General features: G+C 42.7%; 2 pseudogenes across 2 annotated transcripts; one reads left to right on the top strand and one right to left on the bottom strand.

Annotated features, from left to right (window-relative positions):
- Positions 1–2,994: 2,994 nt before the first annotated feature.
- On the top strand, positions 2,995–3,597 carry LOC307064786 (5'-deoxynucleotidase HDDC2-like; annotated as a pseudogene). Its single transcript has one exon. The product of its transcript is annotated as a 5'-deoxynucleotidase HDDC2-like (transcript).
- Positions 3,598–16,638: 13,041 nt separating this feature from the next.
- Positions 16,639–17,254, bottom strand: LOC307064741 (large ribosomal subunit protein uL22-like; annotated as a pseudogene). The gene has a single exon. The product of its transcript is annotated as a large ribosomal subunit protein uL22-like (transcript).
- Between the last annotated feature and the right edge of the window lie 7,666 nt (positions 17,255–24,920).

The following is a 24,920-nucleotide window of genomic DNA, read 5'->3' as shown; positions in this document are numbered from 1 at the left end:
CCACCTCTTTGGTAATCCAGGAAAATACCCTTGGTTCCACCATCAGTGGCAACACCCATCCTGGCCGATGTCACATCTCTGTCATAGAAAATTACTCAAATGTGGTTGCTGAATTTCTCAAGGAGGGTCTGAACTGATTTTCTAGCCAATCAACTCAGGTTGAGTCTCACTTAACTTTTTCCTGGACAAGACCTTTTTGGAAACTGGTTTTTAAAGGAAGAACAAAAATGTGGGTGAGGTTTAGAGAGTGAGAAGTCCTTGCTTTGTTTTGGGGAACATGCTTTTCTGTGAGTGTGAACAAAGCTTGACTTGCAAGTAATTCTCAGCACCAGACCACCTCTTTCTAGGGAACAGAAAGAAGAACATACTGGAGCCCCAAGGGTCTTTGTGGGTTGTCCTGCGACTGGGAATTTGGGTGGTTTCCTGTATCCACTTCTTGACTCTGGGGAGGCCTCAAAAATCCTTCTTTAGTCCTTTTTATCTAAATCATTCAGAAAAAAGTTATTGTGCCCTTATTCCGTGCCAGGGGTTTTGCTGGGCATCAGTATCTTTCTTTCATGATTCACAAAATTATACAGGTATTGGGGCTTCCCTGGTGGTGCAGGGGTTAAGAATCCTCCAGCCAATGCAGGGGACACAGGTTCGAGCCCCGGTCCGGGAAGATCCCACAAGCCGCGGAGCGGCTGGGCCCGTGAGCCATGGCCACTGAGCCTGCACGTCCGGAGCCTGTGCTCCGCAACGGGAGAGGCCACAACAGTGAGAGGCCCGTGTACAGAAAAAAAAAAATTATATAGGTATGCAGGATGAGAGGATGTAGTATTTTGGCAGGTGACTGGATACGCTTTATGAGCTTGGAGGCTGTGGGTCTAACAGTCACCGTGGCGCTTTTCATTTGAAAACTGCTTTACATAGTTCACCAAGAACTCTCACCCACGCTGTCTCACTGGCTCCTCCCTTTACCTACGAGAGACAGTGATTACCACGCCCTTTCACAGCTGAGGACCCTTGAAGAGGTTAAGTGACCAACCTATGGTCACAAAACTGGCAGAGTCAGCACTTGAACTCAGGTTTCTGATTCCAAGTCCAAGCTTCTCTTTCCACTGCATATAGATGTGCCAGTCTCTTATCACCACCAACGCCAAGTGACAGGGCTGAAACTGATTGTCCTTAAAGGTCTTTTCTGCCTCAAACAGCCTATCATTCAGTGATTCTAAGGTTCTTTGTAAAATAAATAAATAAATAAAAATAAAAAAAAGAAATGGTTTGAAATAGCTTTCCTCTCTTCTTCTATGAAATCTCACTTTTTTCTTTGGAAATACAGGAAAGGGGTGAAGGCGATCAGCGTAATCGAGTACATGATCGTGGTGGAGTCTGAATGGGGACTTTGGTGATGCTCTTGTCATTGTATCACGAAGACAGGAATCATCTGTAAACATCTTGGGAACCAACTTTAAAATCACTGCATGTAGTTGGATGTGACGGGGTGACAGAGTGCTTGATTGAAGAGAGAAACACAGCTCTGCATGAATTTTCAGGGAACGCAATGATTTCTTTTTAGATGGTGGAAAGCCTCTTCAGAGATAAAGTGTGCGTAAACCATCACATGCAGAGATTTTTTGTCTCAACTCATGCCCTATTTAGTTATAATCTGCTTTTAAATTCCATGAAAGTTAGTGGGAAAGAGGAAAGGATCTAACAGGTAACCTAGTCTTTGAGGTTCCAGGTGTTATAAAACATTATCTCCTTTAATACTATAATCACATCTGTGAGGTCGGTATCCTTATCACATTTATAGAAGAGGAAGTCTAGGTCTAGAGAGATGGAGCAATCTGTCTAAGATCACAAGGTTACCAAGTTGCCGAAATGGAATTCAGATTCCAGAGCCGAGGCTCAGTCAACCACGAGGGATTCTCTTTTTCTTAGTGTGTGACCTCTTTCTTTCTTTTGCTCTTGTTAATTTCTAATTTCTTCTGCTTTGTCTTGTTAGTCTATCGAAGGACCTAGAATGATATGTTGGAGAAGGATGGACCTCAGACACTATCTAGATTAAACACTTCATAAAAGAGGAAGTAGGCTCAGAGAGGGGGAGTGTCAATGTCCCAAGGTCACATGGAGAGTTCATGATGAGAGTGGGAACGAAAAATGAAAACTCGCTGTTTCTTGATTTCTAGTTCAAAATATCCCGCTATCTAGTGACACTGGCTCTGTAGTAAAGAAAGGTAAGGTGAAGATATAATCTCTCTATGGCTCCTCATTAGTAAGTAAAAAAGGAGTTAAAAAAATGAAACCCCATTCAGTGAGCAAAACCAGCTATGGTTTCTGCTGTCCTGGAAGCTGACAACAAAAGTGTTCATCAATAATCCCCTATATGAGTAGATATGTACAAACTGAGATAAAAGTGTTGTGAGGGCATTGAACAGAGGAGCTAGTCTGAGATCGGGAGTGGGTAGTTCAATGGGAAGGGAAGAGGGAACATTCCAGGCAGAGGAAAAGTCATGGGGGTCAAATGATGAAATGAAAGTAGGGCATTGAGGCTGGAGCCCAGAGTTGAGGGGGGTTAAGAAGGTGGTGAGATGAGGGTGGGAAGGGAGGCAAGAGCCAGCCGGGCAGCACCTTGTGTCGACCCCACTAAGGTCTCTACCCATTTAATTTTGGGTGAACTTTGGGCAAGTGCTCTGGGAACTCGGAGAGCATAGGGATGGCTGTGGCTTGGAGCAGATGGAGAAATTCAAGTTGACAGGATGAAGAAGTGACAGTTTCATGGTCAGCCAGCAAATCCCCATTTAGCTGTGATCCCCTTTCTTCCCCTAAGCTTGTTTGTTCCCTGATGTATGTGCTTTTATTGTTTCTAAATTCTCTTTCTTTCTTCTCTTGAGATGGTGGTAAATAGAGCCGTGCCCCCCCTTTGCCTTCTCCATTGGCTCTGTGTCCTTTTTTCTCTCTTTCACAGACACACTTTAAAAATCATAGTTCACGATCGGGATCGGTAGCCGCATGACTGCGCCCATCTCGGGCCGCGGGGCCCAGAAACTGCTGCCGTTCCTGCGGCTGGTGGGGCAGCTCAGGAGAGTCCCACATACTGGCTGGGTATACAGAAATGTCCAGAAGCCAGAGAGCGTATCAGATCACATGTATAGGATGGCAATTATGGCTCTGGTGACCAAAGATGAACATCTTAACAAAGACCGATGTGTACGCCTAGCCCTGGTTCATGATATGGCAGAATGCGTCGTTGGGGACATAGCACCAGCAGATAACATCCCCAAAGAAGAAAAACATAGGCGAGAAGAAGAAGCTATGAAGTAGCTAACCCAGCTAATCCCAGAGGATCTCAGAAAAGAGCTCTATGAACTTTGGGAAGAATATGAGACCCAATCTAGTGCAAAAGCTAAATTTGTGAAGCAGCTGGACCAATGTGAAATGATTCTTCAGGCATCTGAATATGAAGACCTTGAGAACAAACCTGGGAGACTGCAGGACTTCTACAATTCCACAACAGGAAAATTCAGTCACTCTGAGATAGGCCAGCTTGTTTCTGAACTTGAGGCAGAAAGAAACGCTAACATAGCTGCCGCCACCAGTGAGCCACACTCGTGAGATGCAGTCCTGTAACAAACATTTTATTTTTCTGTTTCATGGTATTGTGTTTTGCCACTGTTGGTCTGTTGATTCCCCAGATGTGAGTCTGTTTATTTGCGATTGCCTGGACTCCAGCAAGAAACGTGATACAATTTGGACAGTAAAGGAAGCTACAGAACAGGGTGTGGCCCTGAAAATGCCATGGATGAAGACTTGGAGGGTGGGGTTTTTTATGAACTGAATAAATAAATTTTTAAAATCTTAAAAAAAATCATAGTTCATCAGAAAGCTTCCTGTGTGGCACAGTCATGTCTATACCTCTCTCTCATTTTCTTCTTGCTGGCTAATTGAGACTGTCTAATTAGAAGTGCATTCTTAAAAGATTTCCTTTTCTTTTGAGTCATTTTCCTTATGGGAGTCATAGTTATCTCTGGCCTGAACTTGTTTCTCAATTAAAAAAAAAACTTGTATTACTTTTTTGGGTTCTAAAACATGTTGATTAAATATTGCTAGGGAAATACAAAAAATACAAAGAAGAAAAAAGAGAGAAGAAGAAACTAAAACCCCCAAACAATTGAATAACTATTCAAAAAAAGTATTCACTATTATTATTTTGGTGTATTTCCTTTCAGTCTTTTTTTTTTTTCAAGGCATGTATACATTTGTTCTGATACAGATGAGATACTCCAAGCATTTCAATATTTGCTTTCCTGAAATCTAAAGAACATATATTTGGTAGACCATGCTAATCGAATATCCGTCTACTCATTTGTGGGATTACTTGATAAATGTCTGTCTTCATTTCCTGATCTCCCTTGCAGTTAGATTAGGGACACATGGTTTGTCTGGCCAATGCACTGTGAACAGGAAGTCAGATGTGATATGTTACCCCTGTAGGCTGATGCAATCGAGGGTCAGTACGTGCCTCTGTCATTGCCAACTTCCCCTGATGCAGCAACTTCAGAGGTCGTGTGTTCCTGAGGGTGTGGTTACAAATGCATGAGGTGTGGCTGTAAATGTATGAGACTAGAACAACCTGCATTAGTGTTAAGTTACTGAGATTGCAGGGCTTATTTTTTACTCTGGTACAGCCTAACCTATTCTGACTGCTACTATGGATGACTGTCCTTCCTTTATCACAAACTCCAAAGTGACACGCATTTTTTCCTCAAAATTCCTCTTTCACATAATCAATATCTTCTTGGACAGAAGTGTGTCTAGATTAGCATTCTTCTTTACCCTCTGGGAGATGAATTTTCCACTAAGGTCATTTTGGCCAAGTTTCAATTCCAGATATAAAGATCAATTAACTGTGAAAACAAAATAGCCAATAAGAAAGTTGAAGTAACAGCCCAGAATCAAAGCACATAATAATTATATTAAAGCTCTAACGTTTGTATGGTACTTTACAATTTTTCAAAGCATTTTTTATAAACTAAATATGAGCATTTAATATGATGTGAGACTGACTTATGCATGCAAATGGTCAATTGCAAAGGTCCCATGCCCAGTGCATGATTCTCTCCTCCCTCCCTTTGTTATGAACTCCTGGCTGCTGGAGAGGATGGGCCCCTGATTAGAGCAACTGTGGCCCAGGCAGGGTGTGGAGTGGCAGGGGTGGCAGACAGTGTGGTGGGAGAGGCAAGAGAGTTGGATCTGACTCTGACCCTGACCCTAACCAGTTGCGTGACCTTTGGCAATTCCCACACATTCTCCGGGCCTTCCTTATCTATAAAGGGAGGAAGTTGTACTGAATGACTACTAGGCTTCTAGCCCTGGCTGTCCATTCCATATTTCATGACTACCCTGAACTTGACCATGTTCTGCCTCATGGCAGCTCTGTGCTCTTGAAATGTTATGTTTGGTTACATAGAGCCCACACTGAACTCATTCCTCACTATCTTTTTTAAAAAAATAAATTTATTTATTTTTATTTATTTTTGACTGCATTGGGTGTTTGTTGCTGCGTGCGGGTTTTCTCTAGTTGCAGTGAGTAGGGGCTACTCTTCATTGCGGTGTGCGGGCTTCTCATTGCAGTGGCTTCTCTTGTTGTGGAGCATGTGCTCTAGGTGTGTGGGCTTCAGTAGTTGTGGCTCACGGGCTCTGTAGTTGTGGCACACAGGCCCTAAAGCATGTGGGCTTCAGTAGTTGTGGCTCATGGGCTCTAGAGCTCAGGCTCAGAGGTAGGTGAGATCTTCCTGGACAAGGGATTGAACCCTTGCATTGGTTGGGTTTGAATGATTGAATTCTCTGCATTGGTAGGCAGATTCTTTTTTTTTTTTTTTTTTTGATGTTGGGGTAGGAGTTTATTAATTAATTTATTTATTTTATTTATTTTTGCTGTGCTGCGTCTTCATTTCTGTGCGAGGGCTTTCTCTAGTTGGGGCAAGCAGGGGCCACTCTTCATGGCGGTGCGTGGGCCTCTCACTGTTGCAGCCTCTCTTGTTGCGGAGCACAGGCTCCAGACACGCAGGCTCAGTAGTTGTGGCTCATGGGCTTAGTTGCTCCGCGGCATGTGGGATCCTCCCAGACCAGGGCTTGAACCCATGTCCCATGCATTAGCAGGCAGATTCTCAACTACTGTGCCACCAGGGAAGTCCCCTCACTATCATTTGTAGAACCTTTCTCAGTCACATGTACAGTTGAGTCACAAAGAGATACCTGCTTTTTCATTACTTCAATGGCAAATTTGATTTGTCACTCTGAGTGCATATAGAAAAAAGTTCCTTTTCTAGTACAGAAATATATAACAGTTGCTGATAAATTAGAAGGAAATGGCAATTTTACTCCATCTGTTAAGTGATGATGACTCAGGCTTGTTTTCTAGAAAGCTTGATATACATGGAGGACCATCGGAGCCCTCGATTACCCTCAAGAAAAGGAAGTTTAGGTTTCTGAGCCTGAAAGGCTGGACAAGTGTTGGAGTATTTTGGTAAAAAAAGGAATATCCAAGGAAAAAATATGATCTTAATTTCCCCTTTTCGGGACTCTTCCATCCAGGAGATCTTCCATCCAGTGCTGTCCCCAAGTAGGCCATTCTATTCCCTGCAGGGTTGCTCAAAGCACTGTGGCTCCCCTGGAGGAGAAGCCTAAGAGAGCCTGGACTCAGGAGCGGGGCTTGGAGGCAGAGGGGAAAAGGTGATCCTATAGAGCCTACTTCCATGAAGCCTTCCTGGAGCCCTCTTGACAACCTGCTTCATGGTTCCATCATGTGTAAGGCATTGTATTGGAAGCCATGAGAAAGAGGTGGCAAAGAAATCCACTGGCCCTTAACAGACTTGGAACTTGTGGGCAAGACCCGTGTAGAAGACAATAGCACAAGCAGAATAAAAGAAGTGCTGTAGTAGAGACAGAAACAGACAGAAGGGAAGGGAGTGACTGAAGCTAACATCAAGAATTAGGGAAGCTTCCCGAAGGCTGCATTTTAGCCGTGTCTTGAAGAATTAGATTTAGATAGTGGAGAATGGATAGCCCAGGCTGACAAAATAGTCTGAGTAAAAGCATAAGGAGTAACATTTCATGTCTGTCTCTCCTACCGTGTGACCCTAGGCAATTTCCTTAACTTTTAGAACTTTGGTTGCCTCATTTGTAAAACTGGGCTAGTGATTCTTCCTTCACAGGACTTTGGAAGGATTAAATGAGGTTGTGTCTGTAAGAGTGTTCAGTTTAGTGTTAGTTTCCTTTCCCGTCTTTCCAAATGTCCAATGCTCTCCCATCTCTCCACATGTGCTCAAGCTGCCCCTTCTTTGGGATTTACCCACCTTCCTCCATCCATGGAATTTTAGACCTTTTTCTTACTAGTCCTGGTCTCTCCATGTTGCAGAATGGAAAGCATAGATTCGCTGCAGGGAATGTCACATGCGGCTAACCAAAAATCAGGTTACAGTCAAAGGAATTTAAAGTAGAATGCAAGCTTGTCTCTAGTGAGTATATTAGACTGGAATACTTATTAAAGTTATCAGTTCTTTCATTCATTCATAGAAGATGGGGATCTTTGGTCCAGGAACATGTTTGGAGCTGAGGCATGAGGTATGATGAAAAGAAACACTGTTCTGAATCTCATGGAGCATCTCTGCTAGCAGGGAAGCCATATCTTGCACACATGATCACAGTTGGGTGTGGTTATTAAGAAAAGGGTCGTAGGGAGATATCAATAGATGCAGTGGGAGGGGAGAACCTAATCTATTCTGAAAAGTCACGGAAAGTCTCTCTGGGAAAGCAACCTAATGGATAGGAAGGGGAGGGTTTAGCCAGATGAAGGTGCAGGTAGATGTATGGAAAGAGATTCACGTCTGGGGCAATGAGAACAGCATGCGTGGAGGCCCCGAAGCTAGAAGGACTGTTGTGTATTAGAGAAACTGGAAAAGAGCCAGTTTGGCAGAAGCCAAAAGAGTGAGGGGCAAAGTGGCATGAGTTGAGGGTGAAGCGGTAGGCAGGGCCAGGTCGCTGACAGCCTTGTAAACATACGAAGGACATTGGATTTATTCTGAAGGCATTTTGAGATATTTTAAGCAGGTAAAGTCAGGTTTGTGTTTTTAAAAGATCAGGTTTGTGTTTTTAAAGGGGAGAAAGCAAATGAGGGGAGAAGCCTATTGAATCCTCCCAGCGAGAGATGAGGATGGCTCGGACTTGGGTGGTGGCAGTGGAGGTGGAGAGAAAATGATGTACTGGAGTTATTAGAAGGCAGCATCTACATGACTTGGCTATTGGTTAGACATGGGGTGTGAGGAAGATAGACGGCCCCAAGAAAACTACGCACTTGGATGACTGATGTATTTGAGTTATCCATATTCTGGAAGGAGCCGCGAGGAATACCAAGGCACCACATTCTGAGAGAAATGGTGGCAGACTTGGAGAAGAGGCTGTGGGGTGGGAAGAGCTTATGAGCCGGGAGTTGCAGGCATGCGTTTAGAGCTCAGAAGAGACAGCGGGCTGGAGCTGGTGCTGTGGAATCCTTAGCAGTGGAAGACTTGAGAGCGGGTGAGAGGGCCCGGTAGGCAAACCGACTGGTCAGAGGGCAGGTGCCCAGGAAAGGGCGAGCAAAGGCAACTGGGAAGCCAGAGAAGTAAGGGAAGCATGGAGAGTGTGGGATCCTGGGAGGCAAGGGAGCTGCCGGCTCTGGTCCATCCACGTGAGGATACAGGTCCCAGTGCAGCCAAAACCGTTGCCGGCTCACCTTTGGTGTTACCGCTCCTTCCAGCTGGCTCTGACCTCTTTCGGCCCTTTCATTTCAGTCACCCAGTGCCCTATTCTGACCCCGGCTCTTTCTTGGCTTAGAGGAAAGTGGTCTGATAAAATCGCTGATGCAAAATTTCCGGGACCGAATATGGTGCAACTTGCAGACATTTATGTCTCTTAAAAGAAGAGCTTGGAAAAAGCAAGGCCTTACGTTGGGGCTGAGAACCGTGCTTTTGTGAGGGCTACTGACCCACTGAGAAAAGTAAATACATGGGCATTAAGGTGCAGTGTAATTTAAAATTTTAAAAATTAACAGTGGACACCGTCATACTTTATTCAATACTTGAATAAAGATGCCTAAATCCAGTTGAGACTGGAGGTAAAAGAGGAGAGAAATAACGAAATATTTAAGAGATAGACAGAGAGCTTGTGTCAGAGGAAGGAGAAAAGATTGAAGAGGTGGGTGGGATTCCCAAATCGCAGCGGGCATCGCTGAGTATTGATATTGTTGCCAAATCTGGTTCCCTGTGCACTGATGTCAAATAAAAACACGGAGACAGAGAATTGGAAGACAAGAAATAGAGAGGCTTTTTATTTTCTTTGCCAGGCAAAGAGAAGACAGAGTATGCTAACGCCTCAAGAACTGTGCCCCCCTCCTTTGGGAATCGGAGAAGATTTTATAGGTGGGGCTCGTAGTCCGGGTAGATGATAGGGATCAATTTGGTGAAGGTCTTTCATTTCTTTTCTTCTGCAAATTCATGGCCAAAGCTGGCATCCTTGAAGTTATCTGGTCTGGTGTCCTTGAAGTTATTGGCCCGTGACCTTCTTTCTGAAATGAAGAGTGCTACAAGGGAATGTAGGGGGAGAAGAAATGCCAGGTGCAAAGGGTAATTTGGATGGAGTCAGAGGGTAATCAGCTTTGTGAAGGACAAGTCTAGCTACAAGTGTTTGTTAGTAGTAACAGCTAAAGAATAACCAAGATTGCTTAACTCTTTCAGGCCTGTTTATGTTGTTTCCCCAGCCTGTTCATTGTTTCCTTATTTTCCTTGTTTATCAGAAAAGTCTCATTTCTGTTTTTGCTGCAACAATATGATATCTGGACTGTCGTTTATGAGCGAGGAGGAACCCCTGGAATGCTTGGAGCACAGCAATGCTGTGGTGGAGAAAAGTTTGACAGTGATTAGAACAGGAAATGCGTGAGGCAGGGAGACGAGTCTGTTCCTCCAGGTGAAAGGTGAGCAAGGCATGGGCTGAGAGAAGCCGTGATGGGACCAGATGAAGGGGCGGATCTGAGAGGCCCGAGTGGGGAAGGAGGAACTGACGTGCTGGGTCCTGGGTGTGTGAGAGAGAAGAAAGAGCACTCTAGGGTGACATCAAGATGTTGAGTCTGGACAACAGAAATGGAGAAGTCTGGAGGAGGAAATGGTTTGGGGAGGAAGATGATGATTTAGGCTTTAGACAGTTTGAGTAACCACTTAGGGTAGGTTGAACCAATAGCGTTTCCCAGATTTCCCCATTTTAGTTAGTTCTGCTTTGTCTGCAGCCCCGGGAATTTCTATACAATGGAACCAGTGGCCTTTCCTTGCAGAATTTGGAAAGAAGGAATTCATAACCAAAGTAAAAAGAGAGGAAGTGACATATTATTTGTCTCATAGGTTTGAGGGAGGAGACAGGATGTTCTGACTTTCAGTCTAAAATTTCCTGAAGTGTAGCCCGAACGGCAGTGGATTACATGTCAAAGCCAAACTTCCGGTATTTACAAGCAGAGGGGGAAAGCATGGATTAATTAATAAATGGTGCATTGGGAACTAATAATCCATTGGAAAATAAAAAATGAAAAGTTTGCATTTTTTTCCTCATGCCAAATTCAATTCCAAATAAATGAAAGGCTTAAACATTAAAAAAAATCATAAAATTATGAGAAGAAAATAAAGGCAAATATTTATATAATCTTGGGAATACATTTCCGTAGGATAAATTTTCCTCTGGCTAAATTTCTGAAAGTGGAATTCAGGGTCCAGAAGTTTATGGACTGTATTGCCAAATTGCCCTCCAGAAAGGTTGTGTCCATATACACTGCCACTAGCATTGTATGAAAGTGCCCATTTTCCCACACTTTCACCAATGCTATTCTCACTTTAAAAATTTCATTAATTTTGTTCATGATTTTTACTCTTTTCGATTTTTTATTGTTAGCTTTTAAAACCTCTTCATAAAATAGTAATGTAAACTCATTGACACGGATGAAGCAAATATGTTTTTTTCCTTTTGGCCTGTATTTCAGTTACTGAGTAGTATTTATGATTCTGTTTTATAAAAACAAAAAGACTGGCTGGATATATACCAGTATGTCAACAACAGAAATATTTTGCATTTTGAATCACAGATGTTTTAAATTTTCTTTTTTGTGCTTTTATTTATTTGAAAAATTTCTGCAACAAATCTATATTACTTTTGTTATAATAAGAAAAACATTTAAAAAATATTTAAAAGATTTAAAACATTCAAAAGAAGTCTTCCCAACTGGCTTATGAAAATTTTACAAAGAGATCTTCCTCTGGCCTTCAGTTCTTGGGACTTCTGTGGGCTCTTGAAGGGGGTAGGTACACCTCTTTTTGTTGGACACCTTGGTGGATTTTTGGGTAGTAGACCCCTGTATAAAAGTCCTTCCAGTCTGTTGCTCTCCAGCTGAGCTGGCCCCATGCTCAGCATTACTTAATATTCTGGGAAGTCTTCCTACTTAGCCTTCACCACTGTAATTGAGCCAGACCCTAGAACTTATTACTTCATTGCCATCTACTTGTGTTGTCTTTTTTTTGGCTTCATTGGGTCTTCGTTGCTGCGTGTGGTCTTTCTCTAGTTGCAGAGAGCGGGGGATACTCTTCGTTGCGGTGTGCAGGCTTCTTATTGCGGTGGCTTCTCTTGCTGTGGAGCACAGGCTCTAGGCACGCGGGCTTCAGTAGTTGTGGCACACGGGCTCAGTAGTTGTGGCTCGCGGGCTTAGTTGCTCCGTGGCATGTGGGATCTTCCCGGACCAGGCATCGAAACTGTGTCCCCTGCATTTGCAGGCAGATTCTTAACCACTGAGCCACCAGGGAAGTCCCCACTTGTGTTGTCTTAATGCAATCTCTATTAATGTCTAATTTGGCATTTCCGGTCTCAACTCTTCAGTTTCATTAAACAAAGACCTTAGAAAACTCCTAGTATGTGACCATACCTTCTACTTAGAATTTTGGAGCTGTTTTCCTAGTCTGACTCTTCCTCAGGGTGGCAGTAAGTACCTTCAGCTGCATTTCCTGCAGAGATGAGAGTGATTCAAGAGATGGGGTACCTGTAACTTTGTGAAGCAGCCCACTCTGCTGCTGGACAGCTCTGCTATTAGAATGCTCTCCCTTTTGGTGAACCAAAGACTGTAAGCACCTCTGTGAGTCCCTTCTGTTGATCCAGCGTATATCGACAAAGATGCACGGAAGTTATGACACCACAGCAGAGACCTTGAGGAAGGTGATGACATCGATCATGTGCCCCCTGAATCTTCTCTAACTGCTTTTCACATAGTTTGTCTCTCAGACCACTCATTGAGCTGGTTGCTCTCCTCAGTGACGACTCAGCTTGTCCATGGCCCTCCTGAAATATGGTTGACCCTGAATCCTCCAGGTGTGTAGGACAGTGTGGGCTGGTCTTTCTGCTTCTCATGCTCTGCTCTCTCCAGTGGAGAAGAAGTGAAGCACATTCTTCTTCTTTTCTTTTCTTTTTTAATTAAATTTTTTTTTAATTAAAATTTTTTATTTTTATTGTAGTAGAGTTGATTCACAATGTTGTGTTAGTTTCAGGTGTACAGCAAAGTGGTTCAGTTATAGATACATATAGATATATATTCTTTTTCAGTCTTTTCCCTTAGAGGTTATTATAAAATATTGAGTATAATTCCCTCTGCTATACAGTAGGTCCTTGTTGTTTATCTATTTTATATATAGTCGTGTATATATGTTAATCCCAAACTCCTGATTTATCCCTTCTTCCCCCTTTCGCCTTTGCTAACCATAAGTTTGTTTTCTATGTCAGTGGTTCTATTTCTGTTTTGTATATAAACTCATTTGTAACATCTTCTTCTTCTTTTAAATCCTCAGCAACTTTGTTTCTAGGCCTGATTGAGCCATTTGTGTTAAGGATTGGGTTGAGGATGATTGAGGGGATTATTATGAAACTGCAACTCTATTCAGTTTGGGGGACAGAGTGCACATACACAGGGGTCCTGAGTGATTAATGCATCTGTAGGGAACGAGTTGCTTCATTTCTCATTGCAGTAAGAAGAACCTGGGCTTTGGAGTCTGACAGATTGGTGTTTTCTAGCATCTGAAATGGGGTAGCTCTCCTTGTAAGGTAGTTGTGGAAATCAAACAAAAGGTGAATTTCCAGGTAAAAAATAAAGACTCAAAAATATTCAAGTTCTCTTCTTTTGCATCTGATGTAGTCCTTAAAATATTTGGAAATTTGCATCCCTCATAAAAATAAAATTTCTATTATATAGAAAAGTCTTCTTCACTGATATACATAATTTTGACCACCCATAAACTTTTGCAAATCAGTTATCCTAATGTTTCCCATTTTACAGATAGGAAAATTGAACCCCTGGGAAGTTGAGTGACTACTTAACTAATGGCTACTTAACTAATACTTTACTAGGTGATGGGCCAGGACTAGAGCCCAAGTCATCTCCTTACCAATCCCTTGCTCTGTCTTCTGTACCTCACTGTCTCTGTGTCTGTGCCTTTGATTAGGAACAGTTTAACCCGTGGGACTACCAGTTTGTAACTGATTCCATTTACTGAAAAAAACGGATCAATCAAGCAACAAGTATTTCCTCTAGGCCTGGCATTTTTCTTGGTGCCAAAGAAGATACCAGTGTAACTCCAGACTCTTTAGGTCTCATTGCACACAATGTCCAAAATGAAAAAGACTGACCATATCAAGTGTTGATGAGGATGTCAAAGAATAGAACCTTCATACTCTGCTGGTGAGAATGAAAAATGGTACAACCACTTTGGGAAACAAGTTGACAGTTTCTTAAAACTTTACACATATATCTACCACGTGACTCAGACCTTCCACCCTTTGGTTTTTATTTACCAGCTGTCCTCTGAGGACCCGTATGTGTACAGGCACCAAGGCTGTTCTGCATCAGTGCAGAAGAGGGAAGATCACGTGCCTACCCACTGCCTCTGTGTCCTGGGTACTTTTATACCCACGTCTCACGGAGTGTTTGATGAAATACTGCCTCCAAGCCCCTTCCCCGTGATTTCCTGTGCCTGAGCCGAGGCATCTACTAAAGAAGGATGCCACAGTTTCCTCGCGGGCAGATTCCTCTGATTAGATTGCCCCCTCATTCAAATCAGCTCATGCCAATGAGTGACTTCCTGCTGCTTGCCAAACCCCCTCATCTGACCTGCCTGGACCAGTTGTATCCAACTACTGGCTTGACCTAGGCCTCCGCCGGGCACACCTACCACTCAGGGCAGACTCGGTCTGGCTGGCAAACCCCAGACATGGAAGACTTTCCCTACTGCCACTACTTCTTCTTAGGCTCCAAATCAGGGAGGAAGGTAGGACATTGGAGGGAGGGGAAGGAGGAAAGAGTGGAGGAAGATACACGCCCCCCTTCCCAGAGCCACAGGCCAGGCTGAGCAGGGATCCGGAGAAACTTTGAATTCATTGTGGGATTGGTAATCTTCCTTCCTCCCCCTCAGTTCTCACCATGGAAAATTTCAAACATCCAGACAAGTGTAAAGAATAGCACAATGAACATCTGCACACTCGTCTTCCTAAAGCAATAGTCCTCAATGTTTTGTCACATTTGCTTCACACCACACACACACACACACACACACACACACACACACAGAGGCAGACTAACATTTAATTATTTTCTCTTTGTCCCTTTCAGAGTAAGGAATTGGTGTACTGGTCACATGTGAGACTGACATTTTGATTTTGAATGCAAGTTTGAAGTTCTGACTTAGATTGGTGGACTAACCTGGAAGGGAATCTAAAAAAGAAAAAAAATTTTTAAATTGAAGTATAGTTGATTTACAATGTTGTGTTATGGAAGGGAGTTTTAATGACTGAAATGAGACTGTTTAGACTTTTTCTTCTCCTTTTAAAATCTAGTTTTAAAAAATAGTACATGCCGTGTGGCATGGCCAAAAAAAAAAAAGAAAAAAATAGAGAATCTTTGAAGTAAGCCAGTAAAAAAAAAAAAGGAAGTACAGCTTTATTGTTTTGTGTGTGTGTTTTTAAAAGCAAAGTTCTGCATGTAAAGAGTCAAATAGTTCTAGAAGAGTTGTTAAATACTAATATATTATTATTAATAGATATAAATGTATATTAATCAATATAAATATAAGATATATTAAATATAGCAGATTCTTCTTCTCCCATCTCTATCATTTGGTACTTAATTCTTATTTTTAATGAGATACTTGCTTTACTTTTTCCTGAACTTTAAGTTTTAGGCATTAACGATGATCTTCCCACTTTGGAGAATGAGAATTTCAGTTCTCTGTCCTGCCCCAACTATCCTCTTTACCTACTTCCCAGTCCTCCTAATACAGTTATATCTTAATTTTCTTAGATTAATAATAAGAGTTTATATTATTATGAATATGTCAGTGCTATTCAGACCTAAGCCAATTAGTAAACTCTTCCTTTCCAGTTCAACATGTTATTTTCCCTTGAGTTAATAACTGTCTTTTTTTCATTTGCTTAGTTTTTATGTACTTATCACTGGGGCTGGATATAGTTTCTATTGGCAGCCCTTTTTAAGAAAACAAATAAAAATTACAAATACAGGGCTTCCCTGGTGGTGCAATGGTTAAGAATCCGCCTGCCAATGCAGGGGACATGGGTTTGAGCCCTGGTCTGGGAAGACCTCACATGTCGTGGAACAACTAAGCCCGTGAGCCACAACTACTGAGCCCATGTGCCAGGACTACTGAAGCCCGCGCACCTAGAGCCTGTGCTCCGTGACAAGAGAAGCCACCTCAATGAGAAGCCTGTGCACCGCAACAAAGAGTAGCCTCAGCTCGCTGCAACTAGAGAAAGCCCTGCACACGGCAATTAAGACCAAACGCAGCCAAAAATAAAGAAATTTATTTAAAAAAATTTACAAATACAAACTAAGCACAGGCTTTGCAAGGAACCTTGTAAATGAAGGGTCTTGAGATTTAAGCTTGATTAGCTTCACAGTAAATCCACCTCTGATGATTATTAATCCAACTCTAAATTTCCAGTAATTGTTTAAATTTTAAGACATTCAGATGTATTAGGCAGTTTCTTTTATCTTAGAAAAAGAATATTTCCTAGATTTTCTGACCTGATCTACCTTGGACTGGTGGCTCTCTTTACTGCTGCATACAGCTTCATCCTGAGATCTCCTTCACCATCAGGATTCCTTACACCTTACTCCTGCACTGGAGCCACCCTTTCCTTGTTTCCCATGTATTCTTCTATCTTGATTTACTCCCTTTAGTGGCTTCTTGGAGAAAGATGCCAAAGAAGTAAAAATATTTTTAGGAACCTACATGTTTGAGAAAGTCTTTATTCTACCTTGACATTTGGTTGATAGTTTGGCTGGATATAGAATTCTGGGTTGGATGGAATTAATTCTCCCTTGTGATTTTGAAGGCATTGCTCCCTTTTCCTCTAGCTTTCAATATTGCTGCTTGAAGTTTGATACCATTCAAATGCCCGTTATTTCCATGTGGCTGTGGTTTTCTGTCTGGAATATTGTAGGATTATGTCTCCCTCCCCAGTGTCTTGAAATTTTATGCTGTGGATCTTTTTTCATTCATTATGCTAGACACTCAATGGGCCATGTCCATGTGGAAACTCCTGTCCTTTTTTTTTTTTTTTACTTTTATTTGCATTTATTTTTTGCAGCATTTATTCCCGGGCCATAAGTTTTTGTTTCTTCAATTTCTTCTGGGATATCTTTTTCTTCTGGGCAACCTCCTCTTCTGGTTTAGGAACAACCTGTTCTTTTCCAGTAAGGATCATCTCAATGTGGCACGGAGAGCTCATGTATGGGTTGATCCAACCATGAGCTCTATAAGTCCTGCACCGCATCTTGGGGGCTTTGTTCACCTGGATATGCTCAATGACCAGAGAATCTACATGTAAGCCCTTAAGTTCAGCATTACTCTCTGCATTTTTGAGCATGTGCAGTAAAAATTCAGCACTCTTTTTGGGCCACCGACCCTGCGTCCAGCCCCACTGTTTGGCCTGGGCACACCTACCAACTCCACCATTGTAACGACGGAATGGCACACACTGCTTTTTTAAAGTGACATCCTTCAGATACTTGGTGGCTTTTCGGATATGCATACCCTTAATGGCCTGGGCTGTTTCACGAGTGTTCTTAAAGTGAACACGAAGATTTGAACCTCTCGACTTGCATGATTTTGTGGGATTTTTCTGGGTCGAGTGAATAGCGAACCATTTTTAGAGGTCACCTCAGGCCACTGACCGGAAAAGCTCCTGTCCTTTAAGTTCTGAAAACTTTATTAATTATTTGAGTAAGTGCCTTTCCTCTCTGATTTTTCCTCTTGTCTTTTCCTCTGGAACCTCTAGTTTTAGCTTCTGAGTCTCCTGGATCTTCCCTCTAATATTCTTATTGATTCTGTCCTATTTCTAAGTCTAGTCTTTTGCTTTACTTTCTGGGAGATTTGTTTAACTTATTCTCCCAACTTTTAAATTATTTTCATTTCTCTTACCATATTTTCTTTTTCTTTGAATATTCTCCCCCAACCCTTCTCTCATTCCCCCATGGTATCTTCCTCCCGTTTCACGATCCTACTATCTTATTATTTCGAGGACATTCATAATAGTTTTTATTGTTGTTGCTTTTAAAGTTTGATTCTTTTGCGTAGTCTCTTCTTTTCCCTCTGCTTTTTTTCAGCTGGTTTGTTTTTATACCCACCTTGCTAGAAAGTTCCTGCAGATGTTTAGTAATCCTAGATTTTCTGCTTATGTGCAAAAGTGGGTGCTCAAAAGCTGATTGGAAGCTCTGAGAATATGGGTAAGGCTTGTTGACCGTGAGTGTCGTCCTTTGATGCCCTGGCAGGGCCATTGGGTTGAACAAGCCCTAGTATCAGTATTGGCTTGATTCCCCAGAGAAGCCTCTTTTTGTCTCCTGCCTAAAGGATAAAGGCCTGGCCATCAGCCTTCTGCAAGTGGTATGTGTTTGGCAAGGGCCGGGATTCTCAGCATGATGCTGCATGCTGTCATTAATTACTCTGTTTGTGATACTTCTCCCACCTTCAAATATACCTGGTATTCCCTAGTTCAAAGACCCTTTATTTTACATGCTTTACAGAGTCTTCTTGTCTTCTTGTTGTCTTCTGTTAACATGGGAAAAGTCATCTGTGGGTATAATTATTTATTTTTTTCCCTGTTGATGTCATTTCAATTATTATCCAGATGTTAAATTACTATCATGTTATTCTTCAAAAACACTGAACCAGTCAGCAACAAATGAGAATGTCCTCACAGCCCTGTCAGTACTTCCAACAAACAACTTTACTAAGGTAAAACCGACATAAAGGGCTTTTCTGGTGGCGCAGTGGTGGAGAGTCCGCCTGCCGATGCAGGCGGAAAAAGTCATTTCTTGTTTGTCATTCATGAAGTTCAGACTGCCTGATACACTGGTTACATTTGGTACTCAGTAAAAAGTCATCTCTCCTCCTTCCCTCCCGCCTCTCTCCCTTTATCCCTCCTTTTCTCCTTTTACTTCAGCAGCTGCTTTGTGGAAACTTCTCAGAAGGAGAATGTGCCAGCCCACGGGTGAGGGCGACATCTTGCGAGGATAGAAGAGATGCTGCAGCTCAATTCAGGATGGTGTGAAGGTCAATGGAGGCACCTCAGGAGTCAGTTAGGGATGGATCTTCCTGCCAGGAAAAGGGGAGGGAGAAGGGGAGGGGAGTTAAGATAAGCCTCTGAGTATAGGGATTCCAGGGCCTGAAGCCCGGAAGAGTTTTTTTTTTTTTTTTTTTTTTCAGCCATACCACGAGGCGTGCAAGATCTTAGTTCCCTGACAAGGGATCGAACCTGTGCCCCCTGCAGTGGAAGCACAGAGTCTTAACCACTGGACTGCGAGGGAAGTCTCAGGGAGAGTTTTTAAGAGGCCTGGCCTGGCGGGAACTCAGCTGATGAGGAGCAGCCTGAAGGCCAAGGAGGACTTTTTGGTGACCAGGTAGAAAGTTCCTTCCTCATTCAGGGACGCCAGCTGCCTGATGGGTAAGGGGTTGTGGAGGGACAGCCTTGGGAAATAAGCTCAGGTAGAGAGTATGGAGTTCTTACAGATGAGTGTCTTTCATTCCGAATCTTAGAAAATGAAATTCAAGGCCTCATGTGAGTGGAGGGTGGGTGGGAGGAGGAAGGGTCTCTGGGGTTTAGGTCCTGGGAACCATGGAGCCACTGCCCAGCTGTCTCTCAGGGGCTCTGCTGAGGTCACTCCAAAGGCAAGAGATTCTTAGCCCTGCTGGATAGTACTGACTGAGGGAATCTTATTACAGCATATACTTCCTTTTCTTTCGATGAAAGTTTAAAGGTCATCATTTCTTCTTGCAAAGGAAGCTCCACAAATATTCCATTTCCTGCCTTAGAAATAAATAGCATGACATCAAGTTTATTGCAAACTTCTGGGGGAATTCCCAAGGAAGCGCAGGCAGAGTTCTGGGTGAGACAAAATGAATTCAGAGCGATTACTCAGTAGCTGCAGTAGGGACCAGAATTTCCCCACACGTTTCTTAGGCTCCCATTTGCCAACTCAGCCTGGAAGTATTTCTATTGGTGGGAAAAAAAAATAGCTGTGGGTGAAAGAATTCATTTTTCAGGCATGAGCCTCCACCTCTGGTTGGCTTGGAGGCCTGTTTTACCTTTCTCTGGGATGGCAGAGGCAGACGACCCTGATGTCATTATTGGAAATAGGAAATGCGTGGCTATCTAGGCTTGAGTTCCACCCACTTATAACAATAAATAGAGCTAAATGTCAAGTTTGTAGACATTCTACAGACAGTATTTGAACCCCAACCTGCCACTTCCGAGGCGTTGGTGAGGACTGTAAAAGGATCTGGGGCGTCCCTCCCCTCTTTGGGGCAGATAATCCAAAGCTCACTTTCTATGGATGGAGGGTCAGTGGTTAAATGTGAGTAATGCAGCTGTACTGGAGCCTGGAGAGTTACATGCCAGAATCTCACGCCATTCATCATTTGTCCACGTGAATAGCTGTGGTATCAGGTCCAAGGTTAAGGTCTTCCTACCATGTCTGGGGGAACAAAATTCCCCTACCAGGCTGAGACGTTTCTGCGATAGAGAAGCATTATGGGGCAGGGCGGGGGGAACTAATGTGTTATTTCCAGACGCTTTGTTTTAAAAATGTAGACTTCTTACTCAGGAGAGATAACATGGTGAGTCAGAGCAGGATCAGAAGGACCAGGACAAAAAGATGAGGGAAAAGCTCAGGACATTGAGTCTGACTGCATTTAGTAGGGTTAGGGGGAGAAAGCAGAATAGAGGGAGTAGTTTCACCTTCACCCAACCCCATGCCCAGCTGATAATCGTCACTTTGTGCTTTATTGAAACAACAAAGATAATAGGGCAGGAAATCTCTTATCTTCCCCCTGAAATACTGAACCCACCTGCCTTTGCTTCTATTACAGTGGAAGAGGTGTCCCTGGGGACAACAGTTCTCTTGAGCTCTGGCTTTTACTCCCCACCTTCACCCCACCCCTCCACAGCCTGCTCAGGACTCTTTTCTCACCTACATCATCCCCTCTTCCCTCTCTCCCAGGTCTTTGCCCAAGTGTCTGCCCTCATGAAGAAGTCCTCCCTTGACCCCACGTCTCTCTCCAGCCACCACCCCACTTCTTGGTGTTCCTTCCCAGGGGGTTGTACTTCTATCTTTTCTTCATTCTATTCCAGTAGGGTTGCCGTGTTCACCAATCCACTGAGACTCTCATACCAAAGGCAACCTTTGACCGCCATCTAGTAGCCACTTGTCTGTCCTCATCTGTCCCTGTCTCTCAGCAGCACTGGACACAGGTAGCCACTCCCTTGTTTTTGAAATCCTTCCTTGCTTTGGTTTCTTTCTTTCTTTCTTTTTAGAATATATTTATTAATTTATTTTGGCTGCGTCAGGTCTTAGTTGCCGCACGCAGGATCTTTGTTGCGGCATGCAGGATCTTTTGTCATGTGGGATCTTTTGTTGTGGTGTGTGGGCTCTTCGTTTTGGCATGTGGGCTCCAGAGTGCATGGGCTCTGTAATTGTGGCATGAGGGCTCTCTAGTTGTGGCTCGAGTGCTCCGTAGTTGCAGCGTGCGGGCTTCTTTGCCCTGGGGCATGTGGGATCTAAGTTCCCCGACCAGGGATCGAACCCACATCCTCTGCATTGGAAGGTGGATTCTTAACCATTGGACCACCAGGGAAGTCCCCTTTGCTTTGGTCTCTAAGACATCTAATTTTCCTCGTTTCCCTCTTACTTTTCCTCTGCCCCTGGCTGTCCTTTTCAATCACCTTTGCTGACTCTTCCTCTCCTACCTCTTAATGTTGGCATGTCCCAGGCTCAGCTCTGGGTCTGCCTTCTTCTCATGAGGTCTAATTTAGTCCCGTGTTTCATTTACCCTCTGTTTGCTGTCCATTCCTAAGTTTATATCTCCAGCCTGTGTTTATTTTCTCTGAGCTTCAGACTTGTATGTCTATCTGACTGTTTGCCACCTTCACTTGAATATCTAATTGGTGTCTCAAGCTAAACATGTCCTAACAAGAACCCTTGACTCACCACGTACTTTAAGCCTGTTCGTCTCCTGGTCTTCCTCAGTAAATGACACCAAGATTTACCTAGTTACTCATGAAAAATCTAAGAAGTTATCTTTGTTTTGTTTTGTTTTTTTTAAATTAATTTTTATTGGCGTATAGTTGATTTACAATGTTGTGTTAGTTTCTGCTGTACAACAAAGTGATTCAGTTATACATACACATATATCCACTCTTTTTTAGATTCTTTTCCCATATAGGTCATTACAGAGTACTGAGTAGAGTTCCCTGTGTTATAAGTAGGTCCTTATTAGTTATCTGTTTTTTAAAGATATTTAATTAATTAATTAATTAACTTATTTTTGGCTGCATTGGGTCTTAGTTGCGGCGCGTGGGATCTTTTGTTGCGGCGCAGGCTCTGCCTTGCGGTGTGCTGGTTTCTCTCTAGTTGTGGCACCTAGGCTCCAGAGAGCTTGGGCTCTGTAGTTGAGGCACGTGAGCTCTCTAGTTGCAGTACACGTATTAGTTGCCCCACGGCGTGTGGGACCTTAGTTCCCCGTCCAGGGATCGAACTGGCGTTCCCTGCGTTGCAAGATGGATTCTTAACCACTGGACCACCAGGGAAGTCCCTAGTTATCTATGATATATGGTAATGTGTATGTGTCAATCCCAATCTCCCGATTTATCCCCCCTCCCCCTTTCCCCCGGTAACCGTAAGTTTGTTTATTTAGAAGTTATCTTTTATTCATTAATTTTTCTCATTCCCACATCCAATCCACTAGGATGACCATTACTTCTACCTCTGAGTTAGTATCCAAACTATTTTTATTCTTTCTTCATTCTCCACTAGAGAAGATTCGATGTATGATAGTCCAAGCCACCACATTCCTTGGATGGTGCAATAGCCTCCTAATTGGTCTCTCAGCTTCCACTTCTGCTCCTGGACAGTCCATTTTCCACGCAGTGGTTATAATTATGTTTAAAAGCATATAAATCTGGTAATGTTACTTTTTGCGTAAAATCTTCCAATGGTTTCCCTATAATATGTTTTCTTAAAGATTTTTTGATGTGGATCATTTTTAAAGTCTTTATTGAATTTGCTACAATATTGCTTCTGCTCTATGTTTTTTCGGTTTTTTTTTTTTTTCTTTTGTTTTTTTGGCCGTGAGGCATGTGGGATCCTAGCTGCCTGACCAGGGATTGAACCTGCAACCCCTGCATTGGAAGGTGAAGTCCCATCACTGGACCGCCAGGGAAGTCCCCCGATAATCTTATCATAGGTCCAAATTCCTCAATGCGGCTTACAAAACCTGAGTGATGGTGGCCCTTATCTGTTTCTCAATTTCATTTCATACCACTTTCAGTCGTGTCCTGAAGCCACTTATACCTGTTCATGAGATGGCTGTGTGCAGGGCTTTCCAACTTTGCATCTAGTGACACCATGTTGATAGCTTTAAGTTGGCCATGGTGGAAATATTTACACCTTGGAAATTGGAAAATGCTACAAACCAAGATTTTTTTGTTTTTTTCTCAGAGGGTCAGTTGTTAAAACACCACTGATTCCCCCCTTTCTCATGATGCTCCAGTCACACTGACCTTCTAGCTTTTACTTGCACTCATCCAGCTGCCTCAGAGCCTTTATGCTTAGATAAACTTATAGTTCTCTCTAGCTGGGTTGTTCTTCCTTTCCATGGTTGGCTCCTTCTTATCATTTAGAGCTTAGTTCAGAGTCATTTCCTGGGAGACATCTTCCTTGATGAGCTTCCTTGGTGAACCCCCTTCTCAACTCTACCACATCACTCTGTTTTATTGCTGACACAGCATTTACCTTTAACTGAAATAATTAATTTTCTTACGTGGTTACCGTCTGTCTCGACACATTAAAATGTTGCATCCTGTGTCTCCAGCACCTAGAACAGGGTCTGGCACATGGCTGGTACTTACTAAACATTATTGAATGAATAGGTGAAATTTGTTAATTCTTTATCCTCTCTGGGCCTCAATTTCGTCATCTAAAATGGAATCATTGAGGTGATGTCACCAAGATGGTAATAGGAAACCCCATCCTCTGTCCCCCAACAAAGATCAACAATTAAATGGCTATCCATGAACAAAAACAGCTCTAAGAGAGCTCTGGAGTCCACTGAAGAAACTTCAGCAACACAGAAGAACAGGAAATCTGAGAATAACTACACAAAATGGGAAGGAAGAACAGTTTCATCTAGCTTGCATCATCCCATACCTCAAGTCAGCATTGTTCAGCACCAAGAGGGAACTCCCCAGCTAGAAAGAGTCCTCATCACCCTTTGTGGGGCACTGCCCGAAGGACCCACTTCATTTTCACTCCACCTAGAGACCAGACAAAATAGACTTTAAGTAAAAAACTGTAACAAAACACAAGATAATTATTTAATGATAAAGGTGGTAATTCATCAAGAGGATATAACAATTGTAAATATATATGCACCCAACATTGGAGCACCTGAACATATTAAAGAAATACTAACATATATGAAGGGAGTAATAGACAGCAGTGAAACAATAGTAGGGGTCTTCAATACCCCACTTTCATCAATGGATAGCTCATCTATACAGAAAAGCAATAAAGAAATATTGAACTTGAACTATGTTTTAGAGTAAATGGATCTAACAGACATATATATATAGAGCATTCTACCCAACAACAGCAGAATAGACATTCTTCTCAAGCATGTATGGAACATTCTCAGGATAGATCATATGTTATGTCACAAAACACATCTTAGCAAATTTTAAAAGATTGATATCATACACAGTAACTTTTATGACCACAATGGTATGAAACTAGAAATCAATAACAGGAGGAAAAAGGAAAATTCACAAATGTGTGGAAATTAAGCAACACATTCCTGAACAACAATGGGTCAAAGATAAAATCAAAAGGAAAATAAAAAATATCTTGAAACAAACAAAAAAAGAAACACAATATACCAAAACTTATGGGATGAAGCAAAAGCAGAGGTAAGAAGGAAGTATATAGTGATAAATGCCTACATTAAAAGAAAAGAAAGGGGGCTTCCCTGGTGGCGCAGTGGTTGAGAGTCCGCCTGCCGATGCAGGGGACACGGGTTTGTGCCCCGATCTGGGAAGATCCCACATGCCACGGAGCGGCTGGGCCCGTGAGCCATGGCCGCTGAGCCTGCGTGTCTGGAGCCTGTGCTCTGCAATGGGAGAGGCCACAACAGTGAGAGGCCCGTGTACCACAAAAAAAAAAAAAAAAGAAAAAAAAAAAAGAAAAGAAATATCTCAAATAAATAACCTAACTTTACACCTCAAAAAACTAGGAAAAGAATAAACTAAGCCTAAAGTTAGCA

Source organism: Hyperoodon ampullatus (assembly GCF_949752795.1).
Source record: "Hyperoodon ampullatus genome assembly, chromosome: 15".
In the NCBI taxonomy this organism is placed as follows: domain Eukaryota; kingdom Metazoa; phylum Chordata; class Mammalia; order Artiodactyla; family Ziphiidae; genus Hyperoodon; species Hyperoodon ampullatus.
This window is presented reverse-complemented; position numbering and strand designations above follow the sequence as displayed.